General features: G+C 43.1%; 1 long non-coding RNA gene across 1 annotated transcript; it reads left to right on the top strand.

The window, feature by feature from the left end:
- The first annotated feature begins 13,825 nt into the window (after positions 1 to 13,825).
- On the top strand, positions 13,826 to 14,419 carry LOC116046755. Its single transcript, XR_004104205.2, has 2 exons — positions 13,826 to 14,074; positions 14,116 to 14,419. It is a non-coding gene; the product is annotated as an uncharacterized LOC116046755 (long non-coding RNA).
- Positions 14,420 to 17,194: the final 2,775 nt, after the last annotated feature.

Raw genomic sequence — 17,194 nt, 5'->3', positions numbered from 1 at the left:
CTTTTGTGTGCTGCTCTGTGGTGGATGGGCGTCTTTTCATGTCGAGCCTGTGGCTGCTCTTCTCTTTTCATCAGGGCTGAGAGGGGAGGTGTGGAGGAGCTCAGGGCTGAGAGGGGAGGTGTGGAGGAGCTCAGTGCTGAGAGGGGAGGTGTGGAGGAGCTCAGTGCTGAGAGGGGAGGTGTGGAGGAGCTCAGTGCTGAGAGGGGAGGTGTGGAGGAGCTCAGTGCTGAGAGGGGAGGTGTGGAGGAGCTCAGGGCTGAGAGGGGAGGTGTGGAGGAGCACAGGGCTGAGAGGGGAGGTGTGGAGGAGCTCAGGGCTGAGAGGGGAGGTGTGGAGGAGCTCAGTGCTGAGAGGGGAGGTGTGGAGGAGCACAGGGCTGAGAGGGGAGGTGTGGAGGAGCTCAGGGCTGAGAGGGGAGGTGTGGAGGAGCACAGGGCTGAGAGGGGAGGTGTGGAGGAGTTCAGGCCTGAAAATGTGTGGCACCAAACCGAAAACATCCACCACAAAGGAAGCACCTGATTGTATGAAGAAACCCAGGTAATCCCTTGGTTTGTCTTTCTATTTATTTAAGTTCTGTTTGTGTTCCCTAGACACAGATCAGCTTATTATTGCTCAGCGTTATCGGCTGTAGAGCTGCAGCTAACGATTATTTTTATTGTCGATTAATTGATTGGTTGTTTGGTCTATAAAATGTCAGAAAAAATGTCATTTAGTGTTTCCTAGTCTATATCCACGACGTTCCTCTTCCGGGATTGCTCCGTTGCCGACGGGAATTCAGCTGGATTTCACTCATTTAGGCCGGATATACGTCGCCTCGGCCTTCCTTTGTGTTGTAATTTTCAACATGACTTCGCGTAAACACTTCGCGTGTATGTCTACATTGTATACAGCGGACGTACACATACACGCAACTTGGCGTGTTATTGTGAGAAACCTACAGTTGAGTTTAGGAAACGTGACACGTGGGACCCGACCCCCAGTCTTCTAGGTGAAAGTCCTGTGTTTGACCCATCCACCCCCCCGACCAACCAGCAGATTTTCGCCCTTTCATACTACTCGCTACGGTGTAAATTCACACGCAATTGCAAGGTACTGTAAGTCAATGGAGGCCAAACGGCGTTGATAAACACGCTAAAAAGTGAGTATGCGTCTTGATAACACGCCAATAATGGCATACGAATTGCCGTGTCATACATACGCCATTTCATGACATCAGTCTGGTAATTTTAAACTCCGGCGGATTTGTGAGGACTATGGTTAACTGCTCCTCAGATCTCTGCAGGGTAAATCCAGACAGCTAGCTAGACTATCTGTCCAATCTGAGTTTTCTGTTGCACGACTAAAACTACTTTTGAACGTCCACATGTTCTACCAAAACAAGTTCCTTCCTGAGACTATTTAGTAGAGGCACCGTGGCTCCGTCCGGAGCTTAGCCCCACCCACGATGATTGTGATTGGTTTAAAGAAATGCCAATAAACCAGAGCAGGTTCTTCTCCCATCCAGGAATGCTGTGTGGACTAGACAGACCTTCCTCCATAGAGCTGTGGAGGAAGGACTGACAAAGCAAGACTAAGTGTTTCCCAAAAAGCCCAAGATGACGTCCTCAAATGTCTTGTTTTCTCCACAACTCAAAGATCTTCAGTTTCCTGTCCCAGAGGAGAGAAGAGACTAGAAATATTCACATTTAACAAGCTGGAATCAGACAATGACTAAAACCGATTAATTGGTTATCTAAATAGTCGGCGACTAATTTAATAGTTAACAACTTATCGATTAATTGATCAATCAAGTTATCCAAACAGATGTGACCGAATTTAGTTCAAAATAACACTCAAATACTGCAGCTGTGTGACATTTCATTGTGTGAACACGTGGTCATACAGTGTGCTCGCAGCAGGTGTCTGTCTGTGTGTCTGTGTGTGTGTGTGTGTGTGTGTGTGTGTGTGTGCGTGCGTGTCTGTGTGTGTCTGTGTGTGTGTGTGTGTGTGTGTATGTGTGTGTGTGTGTGTGTGTGTGCGTGCGTGTCTGTGTATGTGTGTGTCTGTGTGTGTGTGTGTGTGTGTGTGTGTGCGTGCGTGTGTGTGTGTGTGTGTGTGTGTGTGTGTGTGTGTGTGTGTGTGTGTGTGTGTGTGTGTGTGTGTGTGCATGCGTGTCTGTGTGTGTGTGTCTGTGTGTGTGTGTGTGCGTGGGTGTCTGTGTGTGTATATGTGTGCGTGCGTGGGTGTATGTGTGTGCGTGCATGCATGTGTGTATGTGTGTGTGTGCGTGCATTTGTGTGCGTGTGTGTGTGTGTGTGTGTGCGTGCGTGCGTGCGTGCGAGTGTGTGTGTGTGTGTGTGGAAGGAGACCAGGAAGAGAGGGTGGAGTCTCCGGAGGCGTTTCCATGCCGGCTGGCTTGAAGCTGATGGACGTATTGGCATGCTCAACCAGCCACAACAAAGAGAGGAAGGTGTGTTTTTGTGGTGTGCGGCAGCGGAGGCAGGAAGGGGCAGGGCTGTGTACCCCGCTGCACAGTTCCCATGTTATTTATCTCATTGTTTTTTCTCCTCCCGGCCTTCAGTCCAGCTGGGGCAGCCACGGCACAAAAGGCCTGGCGCTCAGTCAAGCCCCGAAACCTGGCCTCCGGTCAGGGGTCGGCTACCTTTAACAAGCTCTTACACAACACAGTATTTAAACCAGTGATTCCAGACCAGGGGGGCTTGGAAAGATTGTGGAGAAGCTTCATTATATTTAATGAAAATTAATGAAAAGAATTTCTGATTTGATAAAAGTCATTTTTTTCTTTGAGTATATCAGCTATAACACCTGAACAATAGACAGATAGATAGATAGATAGATAGATAGAGAGATAGATAGATAAACAGACAGACAGATAGATAGATAGATAGATAGATAGATAGATAGATAGAGAGATAGATAGATAGATAGATAGATAGATAGATAGAGAGATAGACAGATAGATAGATAGATAGATAGATAGATAGATAAACAGACAGACAGATAGATAGATAGATAGATAGATAGATAGAGAGATAGATAGATAGATAGATAGATAGAGAGATAGACAGATAGATAGATAGATAGATAGATAGATAGATAGATCTAGCCAATAGACCAATCTAGCAGAGACGGAGAGCGTAGGTATATGTAAGGAGATAACATAGACACAGGCTAATTATTGATCACTAAAATGATAGTTAACATTAGTAATTAAACTTAAACAGCTAATGGAAGTCCAAACTGCCTGAGAGCTTCTCCTGTACTATACGGTAATTCCTCTACTATGAGACAGTAAGTCTCGTGGTTATGACCCAATCGTTAGCCTATTTTTATAAAAACGTCTGCTACGGAGCCATAACGTGAGGTACAAGGTAATGGAGCCTTTTATACATTGTCGTGTTTCTTTAGAAATAAACAATGGACAAATAGAGTCTTTAAACTCTTCAGATGTAAAGTTATTCTCTGTCAAAGTGACATCAAAATGAATGGCAGTCAATGGGATGCTAACGGGAGGTGATGGCTTGTGTTACAATAATTTACATTATCAATGGACAGACGGAACCACTGAAGATATATCAAAGTTCATTTTTACTTGTGAACACAAGGAGGCAGTTACAGTAGTCACAGCATGAGTACAGAAAGTGACCTAACGAAAAGCTCTCTACAGCTGCATTTTATAATTACCAAGTGAAATGTAATAAATCATGATACAGAGTTTGATGTCGTCAGTTGTTATCTTGTCAGAGTCGCTGACGTCTCCCCTATCTGGTCTGAGAGGGCGTGTCTGCCCTCAGGAACACACCGTGCTCAGACAAGGACTAAACAGAGGTCAAGCAGTGTTTTGGTTTCTTAAAGTGCCCATATTATGAAAAAATCTGCACGGCTTTCTACGTCACTAGCTGAGACGAGGAGGCTAGGGGGCTAACCGTTAGCATGCTAGCTCGTTCTCAATGGCAAAACACTGCTACAACACACACTAGTTCACCCTAATCTACAAAAGAACTACTTCCATGTCCCTGTTCTGCAGGTATTCCACACAAAGTTGGAAGTGCGCCCTCGTTTAGAAGAAGTCTCCCGGCTAATCCTGCCTTGTACTACTGAAGTTGGAGAAACAGCTAGCTAGCTCATGTAGTCCTTACCTAGCTACTGAGCATGTGATCTTACCTAGCTACTGAGCATGTGATCTTACCTAGCTACTGATCATGTGATCTTACCTAGCTACTGAGCATGTGATCTTACCTAGCTACTGATCATGTGATCTTACCTAGCTACTGATCATGTGATCTTATCTAGCTACTGATCATGTGATCTTATCTAGCTACTGATCATGTGATCTTATCTAGCTACTGATCATGTGATCTTACCTAGCTACTGATCATGTGATCTTACTTAGGTACTGATCATGTGATCTTACTTAGGTACTGATCATGTGATCTTACCTAGCTACTGATCATGTGATCTTACCTAGCTACTGATCATGTGATCTTACCTAGCTACTGATCATGTGATCTTACCTAGCTACTGATCATGTGATCTTATCTAGCTACTGATCATGTGATCTTACCTAGCTACTGATCATGTGATCTTACCTAGCTACTGATCATGTGATCTTATCTAGCTACTGATCATGTGATCTTATCTAGCTACTGATCATGTGATCTTACCTAGCTACTGAGCATGTGCGACTGCCAACAAAGATGTTACAGCAGTGAGAGGTCTCACTCTGTAGCTAAAACAGAGACCTGAACACAGGGTGAAAAGAGGAGCTGCAGCAATGTGCAGTACAACAAAAATATGGTGTTTTTTGAAAATTAAACCATGTAAACCTATTCTGATATAACCTCTACATACATTTATGAACCTGAAAATGAGCATAATACGGCCACTTTAACAGTATCCACACACATCCATAACAGTTTAATTTAACAGAGAGAGAAAATAGTAATTATCATAATATATTATTCTATGCAAACAGTTTAATAAATAACAAGAGAAAAAGTATGTATCTTCATTTCTCTAACAGCTTGTTAGCCTCAGATTCTCCCCGTATGTCATGAATCCAGCATCTTGAGCCTGTTTTACCAGTGTTTTGTTATTGCTCTAACCTGAAGTTCGTTTTTCCTGAGTTTTCCTGAACACATCCCGGCTCATTCTCCAACGACTTACACCTGCTGCTATCTTCACACCTGGTCCTGATTACCATTCCCTGCACCTTATAAGCCGTGACCAGACAGCCATTCCCTGCCGGATCGTTAGCGTAACCAGTATGTTTAGCTCTCGTATCAAGCTACTAGTTTTGGAAAGTCTTTTGCTGTTTTTGTCTCTTTGCCTGTCGCTAATTTGCCGCCTGTTCCTCTGTCTACAGTTACTCACCTGGATTGTCACTCTCACCTGCCTGGCTTACTACTTCACTGCAGCTCATTTGGATCAGAACAGAAACCTCCAGCCTTCCAGCCTCACTCCCTGCCGACCAAACTGGACCTAATCGTTTCCACATTCAATTTCCAAATAAATACTCACCTTGTATTTTCTACTTACCTTGTTCTGGTCTGCTTTTGGGTTCCTGCGCTAGACAAATCGTGACACCGTAGGAGGTACGGTTTCCAGATGCTCGCTTACCCCCTTGGTTTTGGCACAAAGGCCAGAAAGCTCTGAAGAAGGCAGGGCATCCGTGTATTGGAAAATATTGTGATACTATGCTGTATCAATTTTTTCCCCCCACTCTTAATACATATACACTCACCTAAAAGATTATTAGGAACACCTTTCACGTTAATGAAATTATCTAATCAACCTAATCAATCTAATCACATGGCAGCTGCTTCAATGCATTTAGGGGTGTTGTCCAGGTCTAGACAATCTCCTGAACTCTAAACTGAATGTCAGAATGGGAAAGAAAGGTGATCTCAGCAACTTTGAGCGTGGCATGGTTGTTGGTGCCAGACGGGCTGGTCTGAGTATTTCACAATCTGCTCAGTTACTGGGATTTTCACACACAACCATTTCTAGGGTTTACAAAGAACGATCTGAAAAAGGAAAAACATCCAGTATGCTGCAGTCCTGGGGGCGAAAACGCCTTGATGATGCTAGACGTCAGAGGAGAATGGGCCGACTGATTCTAGCTGATAGAAGATCAACTTTGACTCAAATAACCACTCGTTACAACCGAGGTATGCAGCCAAGCATTTGTGAAGCCACAACACGAACAACCTTGAGGGGGATGGGCTACACCAGCAGAAGACCCCACCGGGTAACACTCATCTCCACTAAAAATAGGAAAATGAGGCTACAGTTTGCACGAGCTCACCAAAATCGGACAGTTGAAGACTGTAAAAATGTTGCCTGGACTGAAGAGTCTCGATTTCTGTTGAGACATTCAGATGGTAGAGTCACCGGCAATTTCCACTGGATGCGTAACGGCTCCGGAACGTCGGCGGAGTCATTAGGTTTCCATTAAAGTCAGTGTGTGTATTTCCACTGACTGCAGAACGTCTGCGTCCCGACTCCGTCCCAGCTCCGGCGGTCCCAGCCCTCCGGAGCAGATACCAGAGCTTCTATTGTTGCCGGACGCCGGAGAGCTCCGCAGCAATTCAGCACACGGCAGATAGTGGGGACAGGAAGTCGAGCACAGAAACAAAATAAAACATCCGGTTAATTTTCAAAGTAAAATCCAGCGTGCTCACGGCGGATCATATTTCCCTGCACTACACCTTGAAAACACAGCTCAGAGTAGTTTCCCCTCTACTCCTCTGGATGGAAACTAACTGGTGGTGGTTTTGTGGTTCTATTCTACGTGAATTCGTGAGATCTCGTGGGTCCTCGTGACTACAGCTGTCAGTCATGGCTGCAGCCGTGCCGCAACAAATCTGGACCTGGTGGGTGTTGACGGACGGCGGAGTACGCAGCCGGTCTGCATCCAGTGGAAATCCACAGTCAGAATTTGGTATAAACAGAATGAGAACATGGACGTCATGCCTTATGTTACCACTGGGCAGGCTGGTGGTGGTGGTGGGGGTATAATGGTGTGGGGGACCCCTTTCACCTTCAGAACTGCCTTAATTCTTTGTGGCATTGATTCAACAAGATGCTGGAAGCATTCTTTAGAAATGTTGGCCCATATTGATAGAATAGGCTCAAACACGGTATTAGTAAGGCGTTCCTAATAATCCTTTAGGTGAGTGTATATGATGATCTTAATTAGGGTTGGGTATGGTTTGGTTTTTTCCCGATACCGGTGCTAAAGCGGTACTTTTAAAACGGTGCCGGTGCCTAAACGGTGCCTGAACCGATACTTTTTAAAAAAGTTATAAAAAAAGAAGGGTACTAAACAACAGTCGGCGACATTTAAGAACAACTTGTTTATTACTACGGCCATATGGTCAAAATTAAATGATTTAATAGTAATGTAATAACTATAACTTATAATAAACAATAACTTATTTCACCAGTAAATTGCTGTTGAATGACAAAAACAACCACCAGATGGGAAAAGGGTATTTTACAATAACTTTGAATGCACCGCGAGGCTGTAGGCTACCAGTTTCAGTGAACGCACCGTCTGTGTTTCTCCGACGTCGTCATCTGCTGCTGCAGAGCAGACTGTTGAAATACAGTCAGACTTTACACTGTTTAACGTTAGCTGTCAGCATTTAACCTGTTTAATCCAGCTGATAGCTAAAGCTAGGCTAACGTTACCTGCTGGTGAGTGGAGTGGAAAGTCAGGCACCCAAATAAGGCACCCAAATTTTAGTTCTTATTCGGTCTCGTTACTACCGTTTAGGTCGGAAACGGTGCCCTGTTGGCACCACGTTTCGGGACCCAACCCTACTCTTAATGCATATACAGATAAAGAACCTCCCAACTGTTTTTTTTCTTATACTAGTCATTTACTCGAAGATGATTTCTGAGTTGCCATGTGAACGCAGTTAACTGGGATGAGAAACAGACCGCTCGTTTCCTCTCTGGGACTGTTTAATCAGCTTGGCCTTGAAGGCTGGCCACTTCCTGTCAGTGTGAGTCTAAGTGCTTCGTCTCAGCCCTGGTAGCATCCGAGAGTAAATAATGCATGCAGGTACTGAGGATATTGGACAGCTATTCCTCTGCACTAAGAGGAGTGAATGTGCACATATCTGCCTTTGTCAGCCAAATATTCTCTTTCATTTTTGTCCATTTGCATCTTCCCTGCGTTTTCCTTACTCAAATACGTCCATTTACCTTGAGAGAAAATGCAGTTTGTGGTAAATGGTAGACTTGAAGGTGATGCACTTTCTTTCTACTGTCAGCATTATTTATCTTTAATGAATTCGGCAACAAACCGCTCCCTTTCTTAATGTTTAACCCCTCCTCTCCTCCTCAAAGTACCTGTGTTTTAGCTTCCTAGTATCATTTCTTCATTCAAGTTTCACGGGGAACCCGCTGGGTCTTAAGGTCCGGACACACAGAGCCGACGGCCGGCCGTCTGCAGTAAAGCCAGTGTGACTGATCAGTCTCCCTGAGTTGGTCCAAAAAGTTCCTCAGAACACCGAAGAGACCAGACGTAATACGTCTCCATAACAGCAGGTGGCGCTGATCTGTATTGTCGCCCAAAAATGAAAACCGGCAGCTGATTGGACGAACGCGTCACGTGGGTCTGGTTTCTCCAGAAACTCAAAGCCAGACTGTCATGGCGGCTCGTTCAGAATACGATCTCATATTGGACTAAAATAGTTCACCGAAACGTGTTTCTGAAAACATTTGAAGAGAGAAATAGGCCGTGCAGTTGCTGAATCTGTCTTCATTTCAGATCAACAAAGGTCAGTTTAAAAGATTTTCATCAGATTTTGAGAGACTCTAGTCACGCTCATCCCGCTCCCCGTTTCCTGGTTAGCTCTCCACCAATCAGATGGGTCATTGAGTCTGACTGCTGGCAGTGCCCGCTCCCCCGATTATACATGTCAAATTGGCCAAAATGAAGGCCGACGGCTCCTCTGATGGACGACGGCACGAACACACCGACCAGACTCGAGTCACCGACCTCGCCAGACTGTCAGACGGCCGGTTATCGGGTCTGTGTGTCCGGGCCTTTAAAAGTCTAGTATTTGAAAAATAAAGCCTTAAAAAAGTCTTACACACTAATAGAGTAAAGAAGCACTTTCTACAGTCAACAATCGCAGATGAGCTTTTAACCAAATACTACATAACCAACGTTGTTTCAGGAGTAATGTGACCCAACACTGGCAGCCAAGACGACATATTTTACTGCTGTTAGTGTGACGGTCCTCTATGCATCAGTCTCACTGTGTTGTGTATGTGGAGCTGCATCTGCACATGAGGAAACCAAGCTGAATCAGGATAGGCATGTCGACATCATGGACAGAGATATTAACAGCCCTACACAACGCACAGTAAGTCAGATGGAGGAATAGCATTAGAAGCCATGCAAAATAAGCTATATTTAGCATTCAGCTCTGAGCCTAAAACTGACTCGCTCGACGCCAAACAAACGGCATTCATCTCTAAATTACATCCCAACAAAAATACAGTAAAATAAAACATTGTGTGGTGGGCTTTAAAGCATTTTGGCTAATATTGTCTGTGCAGCATTTAACATGCGACTTACCACAGCAGTTATCAGGAGTTCTGCTGTGGATTACCCAGAATCAGTTACTTTTAGCGCCGCGGCGCAATGTGAAAGTGACGCCGGCAGACGGCGCTGTCCCCATTTATGCAGCAATTTAACAGAACCCATATACAACCGGTAACATTAGCTGCTAACGAGAGACTTCTGTAATGTCAAGACAATAAAAATGGACCTACATAACGAAGTTGGTTCACTGCTGGCTACAAGTTAGCAATCAGACACAACAAAGGCTGTCACTTGAATGGCGTTTTGAGCTAACGTTAGCAATCAAACAATCATAGATAGCTAAAGCGTTTGCCGGATCCGGATCCCTCGGCGTTATGCCGTAAAGCGTTTAAATCTGAGCATGAGCAACTCACATCTGCACTCGACTCACATCGGGTAGTGACAGTTATACTCAGCAGAGAGTAGAAAAAACGTAATATTTAACCCCTCCTCTCCTCCTCAAAGTACCTGTGTTTGAGCTTCCTAGAATCATTTCTTCATTCAAGTTTCACAGGGTTCCTGCAGGGTTTTAAATATGTCTTAAGTATATTGTAGCCTAGTGTTCGAAAAATAAGACCTTAAAAGTCTTACGTTTCTTTGTTCACAATGCAAAGGTTTAACATTTCATTTCTTTAATAAGATTAGATAACTCCTTCGTTGTTTTGTCACAAAGCATGTATGTATTGAGTACTGCAATAAAATGTTTATTAGGTAGGTAGATAGGTAGATAGACAGATAGATAGGTAGGTAGGTAGGTAGGTAGGTAGGTAGATAGATAGATAGATAGACAGATAGGTAGGTAGTTAGGTAGTTAGGTAGGTAGATAGGTAGGTGTCACGGTCAGAGTAAAGAATTAGAGTCTGACCTGTTTTCTTCCGTAGTTTGTGGTTGTCATATTTGAGTTCTATCTTCAGAATCAGTTTTGAATCAAAACAAAAGAGCTTTTTTTCAAATCAAGGGGCTGTTATCCTGGGTAAGTGATAACTACATAGGCATACTTGAGTTTGATAGCAACTGTTGCCAAAAATGGTGCCTGCAAAGTATTAAGAAAATGAATTCCTGGTAGATACAGAGAGGCTCTCAAATGTTGGGACATAGACAGCCTATTAACGTTATATTAACGTCTACAGACACATCCTACTCTGGTCTCAGCAGGTCAAACAGCTTCATCTAGTGGACAATTTAATTCATTAGTTTTATTTTAGAGTGGCCACAATAATAACCCACTGTAAATTGTTCATTATTGCAATATTCATTTCTATGATGATCATTGATTGAGTGCATCGACAGACATGAGACACATGATGCAGACATGACAGTTAAAGGGAAACTATGCAGTTTTTTTAGCTGAATTTATCTTAACTGCAGGGGCGGATCTAGAAAAATAATTATGGGGTGGTGAGAGGGGGGCAGGAATTTTTGAGGGGTGGCAACATATGCCAGACCGAATTTTATCACAGTTTGATGATAAATAGTATGTACACACTACAAAAGGGCACAGGCTGCCATTTACAAACTCAGACAGACAAACTTAATCTCATGCAATCAATGTCCTGCATATGAGGTTTTACGTGAAACAGCTCATATTAGGAATAAGTGACCATACGATGAGATCTCACTTAATAGGAGACAGAAGTATGATAGAAGTATTATCACAGGAAAGGCGTTAAGGTAAGACACAGGTGATGAGTGGCAGATGTGTGAGAGGGGACATGCAGTCAGACATTGGAGATTCATGCTCGTAAATTGTCAAATTGGCCATCACTTTGAATTTGTTGCTGCCAAATGGGGTGGCAGCAGAGATGGCAAGGCTTTCTTTTAGGGTGGCATTTGCCACCCTATGCCACCCCGGTAGATCTGCCCCTGCTTAACTGAACAGCTTGGGAGTAATAGGAATGGTTATATGACTTTTTTTCGGGTTGAATGGTGGTCGTCTCGCTCCCCCCTAGCGCCTGTGAGCGGTAAAAAACCACCCTTGCAACTTTGGGCCGGCGAGCTGGCGGCCTCAACGTCAGGAAGTATGGCGTGATATCACTTGCAGAAACCCAACCGTCAAAAAGCCCAATATTCAGCCGAATCTGAAGCCCAATCCTGGATTCGGTGCATCCCTGGTTCTGTTGTTTTGTGTTTGTGTTTGTGGAATGCATGATATTTTTGTGGAATATATAAGAAAAACAACTATTGACACAATTTCAGATTCACTTTTCCCTTTATTTAACAGACATGTACTCTAATTCCGATGGCAACATCTTCACAGAAAAGATTAAATACAAAAGTCCCTTCTACACACAAACTGAGAAACTCCCTTTCAGCTAATCCTTCTCTTGTCTTCTCAGAACAAGGTGAACAATAATCAAGACATGCATACACAAAATATATGAGGAAACAACTTTATGACAAACCGTTCAAAGTGGCATTAAACCTACATTGTGTAATTTTTTGAGTTGATTCTTAGCAAAAAAACTTTGTTCTTTCACAAATATGTGCTCATTCATGTGTAATTACTTCCACCAACTAATCAAAGTATTCTCATAAGCGTAGAATCTGACAGTCAGAATAATTCAGAATACATACGAGCGAGTTGCTCGCCTTTCGCCCTCTTACACTCAGTGGCACCGTGACGAATGCCAGTCGGGAGATTACTCGATCTGCCGGCAGATTTGAAAGCCTGTTGAAGATGGAGGATCACGCTGATACTTTACTAACATTAGCTTGCATTCGTTTGGGAACCTGACAGCTGATGTTAGCAATGAAATGGTACCAAAATAACAAAATCGTAAAACTATTATTACACTGGAAGGAACTCTCACGGACTAAGTCGTACTTCTTGAAATAATACGGCCGCCGTAGGAGTTAAAATGCGCTCAGAATGGGAGGGGCTAGAAAGTAATATTCAGTTGGTTGTCATATACAATTTCACCACTAGATGGGAGAAATTCTTACACAATGTAGCTTTAAAAGAACATTAAGAGATGCTTTACATTACAGCACTTTGCTCCCACGTGTTACACGTCATTTAAAATGCAATTTAAAAAGCTGTACATCAGTATCATTACGTGCAAAACTGTAAAAAAAAAACAAAAACAGTAAAGCTCCAGTCCAAACCAAAGATTCACGACAAGACGAGTTGAAACTTGCAACTTCTTCATCATCTACGTAGCAATGCCTCTTTGTACTTCCGTTCTAACTTCCGACTTTAAGGCTTTTTTGTAGCTGGATATATCATTTGTTGCGTCTAAATATGAGTGTGGATAACGTTGGTGATAGTGAGATGCTTGCTATGGTTACATTTCCAGACATGAATCAGAGAAAACACGTTTTATTTCTCTGATTCCCGGCTTTGTTCTAACGCCGCTGGGTGCTCTCTCTTCAGTCTCTCTCTAGCTTGCGCGACCATATAACGTTACCGGGCTTTCAGGCGGTCGTTGAGGCTCTGTCTAAAACTCTGCCATTTCGACCAGCTGTTTGTAACATAAAAATAAAATGGATTATGGATCATTTTATGTCTATAGTTTATAGCTGACTTTACAAACTGACTTCTCTATTGGCTGTTGGAACAGGAGACGTCGCTTACGTTCTAAAACCAGCCTCTGGAGACTCCACCAGTTGACTTCTAGCCCGACAAGCCAGACCCACATCAAGATGTTGGATCTTTCAAATTCCCTCTGCACGCAATAGGATAGCTCTACAACCAATCAGAGCAACACTAGTTGATAGATTCAACTTTAAACTCCGAACACATCTTCCTTTTTTAAGAATGACTTCAGTGCCGTTCTTTGTTCTTTTCTCAAAGAATCGCGGCCAAAGTCGATTCCAAAGACCGCTGTTCACCAGCAGCAGCAGCCATCTTTGTTTTCAAGTAGCAGGGAATTCACGCGGAACCGTCGCAACTCTGCAGTCATTATGTTAAGCCCCGCCCACACGACGTGATTGGCCTGACTAAAGTTTGGTTTTTCCAGCTCGCAAGCCAACGAAGAGTTACTAGACTGACACTGTCTGCAAATTACATTTGCTGCCGACAGGATGCGTCTAGATTTCTAGGCTAGCTGACTTCTCTATTGGCTGTTGAAACAGGAGACGTCTCTTACGTTCTAAAACCAGCCTCTGGAGACTCCACCAGCTGACTTCTCCATTGGCTGTTGAAACAGGAGACGTCTCTTACGTTCTAAAACCAGCCTCTGGAGACTTGAACAGCTGAGTCGCAGCGAAACCATCAGCTGGTTTGACTCGAGCTGAGACGGGCCGGTTCAGACCGCTGAAACTTTTCCCTGCACCGTTCTAAAACGGTTTCGTCTCGCCGCAAATCTTTGGTCTGAACTGTGCTTAACAGTAAACATGTCACGACTGTAAACAATATTTAAGTTAGCATATCAGTGGACAATAAAAATGTACCCTTTAGTCCTGAAACATTTAGTGCAGTGAGCATCATTCTTCCTTTGAACAGTAAGTGGCCTTTATGACAGCAGTGATGTTCTGAACATTCATTTTTCTGTTAAAAGGGGTGAATGAAGAACTGCTGGTTTGCAGAGATGCCCTGGCTCGTTCATAGATAATAACAAAAAAAAAGAGCTGTTACCCTTTCACACGTAGCTTCAGAGTCCAACACATTACACAGACAACTGTCTAAGCTGCCAAAGTAACACCCCACAAAGACAGAACAGCCACTACAGATTTCCCTTTATTTAACAGACACGTACTGTAATTCAGAAGGCAGCATCTTCACGGAAAAAAATCAATAAAAAAGTCCCTTCTACACACAAACTGAGAAACTCCCTTTCAGCTAATCCTTCTCTTGTCTTCTCAGAACAAGGTGAACAATAATCAAGACATGCATACACAAAATTTATGAGGAAAATATTATAATTATAATAATATATCGTAGCCTTGCACAGAGCACTTTAAACCAAACCAAACCAAGTAAAGAGTTTCTGTCTCACAGTGCATTAGTCGCCCGGCTCTCTACGTTCTACTCTCTAGTTCATACATATTGATGATTAACCGGTTGGCTGCAGGGCTTGTCCTTCCCCGTGCAGCCACCGCCTACCTCCCCCCCCCCATCCAGCTGCAGGAGGCCACGAACAAAAGCAAAGGATGAGACCGAGAGCGGAGGAACAGCCTTGACTGAAACCTGGAAGCTAATGCATAAACAGTACGCACAGCGGCCAGCGGTCCCCAAGCTGTCTCTTGTGTACGGAAGAGGATTAGGGCCACGTGTGAAAACATGTTTTTGAGTTCTGAGTCAGAATTCTGACTTTAATCTGAGAATAAAGTAAGAATTCTAAATTAAATGACTTTAATCTTGTAATAGTATTTTTAATATCATTTGTAAACGCTGTATGGATATTGTTCTTTTTCCTTTGGTGTGTTGCTACACACTTTTTATTTTATAGATATGTATATATGTATGTATGTGTGTGTATGTATGTGTGTATGTATATATATGTATTTGTATGTATATGCATGTGTATGTATATGGGTACATGCTGTATGTGAATATGTATTTTTACTTTTGTTCGAAATAAAAATAAATTCTGACTTTTATTCTCAGAATCACTTTTTTTTTCTAAAAACCTAAAATTCTGATATTTGAGTCGGAATTCTGACTTTTTCTTAGAATAGGGGGGTGCACTGGCCAGTTTTGATTATTGGGGGGTTGTAACCATTCCCCCAATTCCCCCTTTGCAACCTATGCTGCAAAGTCATCTCATTTTTGAGGGGCTAAACGTGCGTCAAAACACGTGAACATTTGCAAACGCATCACAACCTGTGAACATTTTTCTATATTTCTATATTTAGTTTTAGTTTGGGCCAGATTTAATGCCTTAAGGTCGAGACACACCGACCAGACGGCCGACCGTCGGCAGTAAAGCCAGTGTGACTGATCAGTCTCCCCGAGTTGGTCCAAAAAGTTCCTCAGAACACCGAAGAGACGAGACGTAATACGTCTCCATAACAGCAGGCGGCGCTGATCTGGATTGTTGCCCAAAAATGAAAACCGGCAGCTGATTGGACGAACGCGTCACGTGGGTCTGGTTTCTCCAGAAATTCACAGCTAGACTGTCATGGCGGCTCGTTCAGAATACGATCTCATATTGGACTAAAATAGTTCACCGAAACGTGTTTCTGAAAACATTTGAAGAGAGAAATAGGCCGTGCAGTTGCTGAATCTGTCTTCATTTCAGATCAACAAAGGTCAGTTTAAAAGATTTCATCAGATTTTGAGAGACTCTAGTCACGCTCATCCTGCTCCCCGTTTCCTGGTTAGCTCTCCACCAATCAGATGGGTCATTGAGTCTGACTGCCGGCAGTGCCCGCCCCGCCCATTATACATGTCAAATCAGCCAAAATGAAGGCTGACGGCTCCTCCAACGGATGACGGCATGAACACACCGACCAGACTCGAGTCACCGACCTCGCCAGACTGTCAGACGGCCGGTTATCGGCTCGGTGTGTCGCTGCTATCAGACGCATTTTATCTCAGGTTTGATTTAGTTTGAGTTAGTTTTCAGAGTGTGTTTGCTAGTTTTAGTTTAGTTTGAGTTTGTATATATTTAGTTTTGGTTGGTTTCTGTCAGGGCCAGGTATAACGTCTCAGAAGTTTGTAGCTACATATACATCCAGGACACATGCACGGAGAACAGCTGTGATGTTGAATGTTTAATATTTGAGCTACTTTAGTGTCCAATGTGTCCGTCACGTCTGTTGAGTTTCTGTGATTCAATGTCACGATGAGAGTTGACGGAAAGTCTAATTTTTTCAGTAGTGAAATATAAAAGCTAAAAAACTAAAATTCTAAATAATTTACGCTCATTTTTATTCGTTTTTATAACCTGGCAATATAGTTTCAGTTTAGTTTGTCTTAAAGGTTTTAGTTTTTATTTAGTTTCAGTTCACTAAAAACATTTTTCGCTGCTAATTTTCCTTTTAGTTTACTATAATAACAACAATAACAATTACCCTGCACCCAGGTAGCCATGTGGACACTAAAACGTTACTAAAAGCCCTGTGGACGAGCTTATTCAAGTGGAAATGTGCATCCATTTCCCCTGTGTCCAGTCTACAATATGTTCTCTGGCATTATGCGTGGAGTCATCAAAGCCCCGTCAAACTCACATTTCAGAAAGAGATGATAAATTATTCATACGGTGCAAAAGCCCGAGCAGGTAATTGGGCGTGCGATTGTGTGGCGTGCTCTGCCGTTCCAAGACATATCTAAATGCAAAACTCAAATTCACGGAGGACACAGAGGACAACGGTCAGTCACTTCTCTCTGAAGGCATTTTGTCCTGGCTCCCTGCTGGGTGTCTGGAGAGAAATAAGGAGTGCAGACAGCTGTCACTAGAATGGAAATATAGTTCTTTAAAGAGAGAAAAAGACTGTCTTGCCCTTCAACACCAACACTCATACACTCAAGGGTCTTACTTTGGGTTCAACATTGGGAGGGAGGGGGTTGAAATTTCCACTTTTGAACAAAAATTTAAATTTTAAGCATATCAAACACTTCATTTCCTGCATTCGGGTGAATTTTTCTGCAACAATTTGTGCCTTTTCTGCATCAAGTTATGGTGCAAATGTCTTAATTTATGTAAA

This window comes from Sander lucioperca, chromosome 21, assembly GCF_008315115.2.
Source record: "Sander lucioperca isolate FBNREF2018 chromosome 21, SLUC_FBN_1.2, whole genome shotgun sequence".
Lineage (NCBI taxonomy): Eukaryota > Metazoa > Chordata > Actinopteri > Perciformes > Percidae > Sander > Sander lucioperca.
Note: the sequence above shows the minus strand (reverse complement) of the source record. Positions and strands in the feature narration are given on the sequence as shown.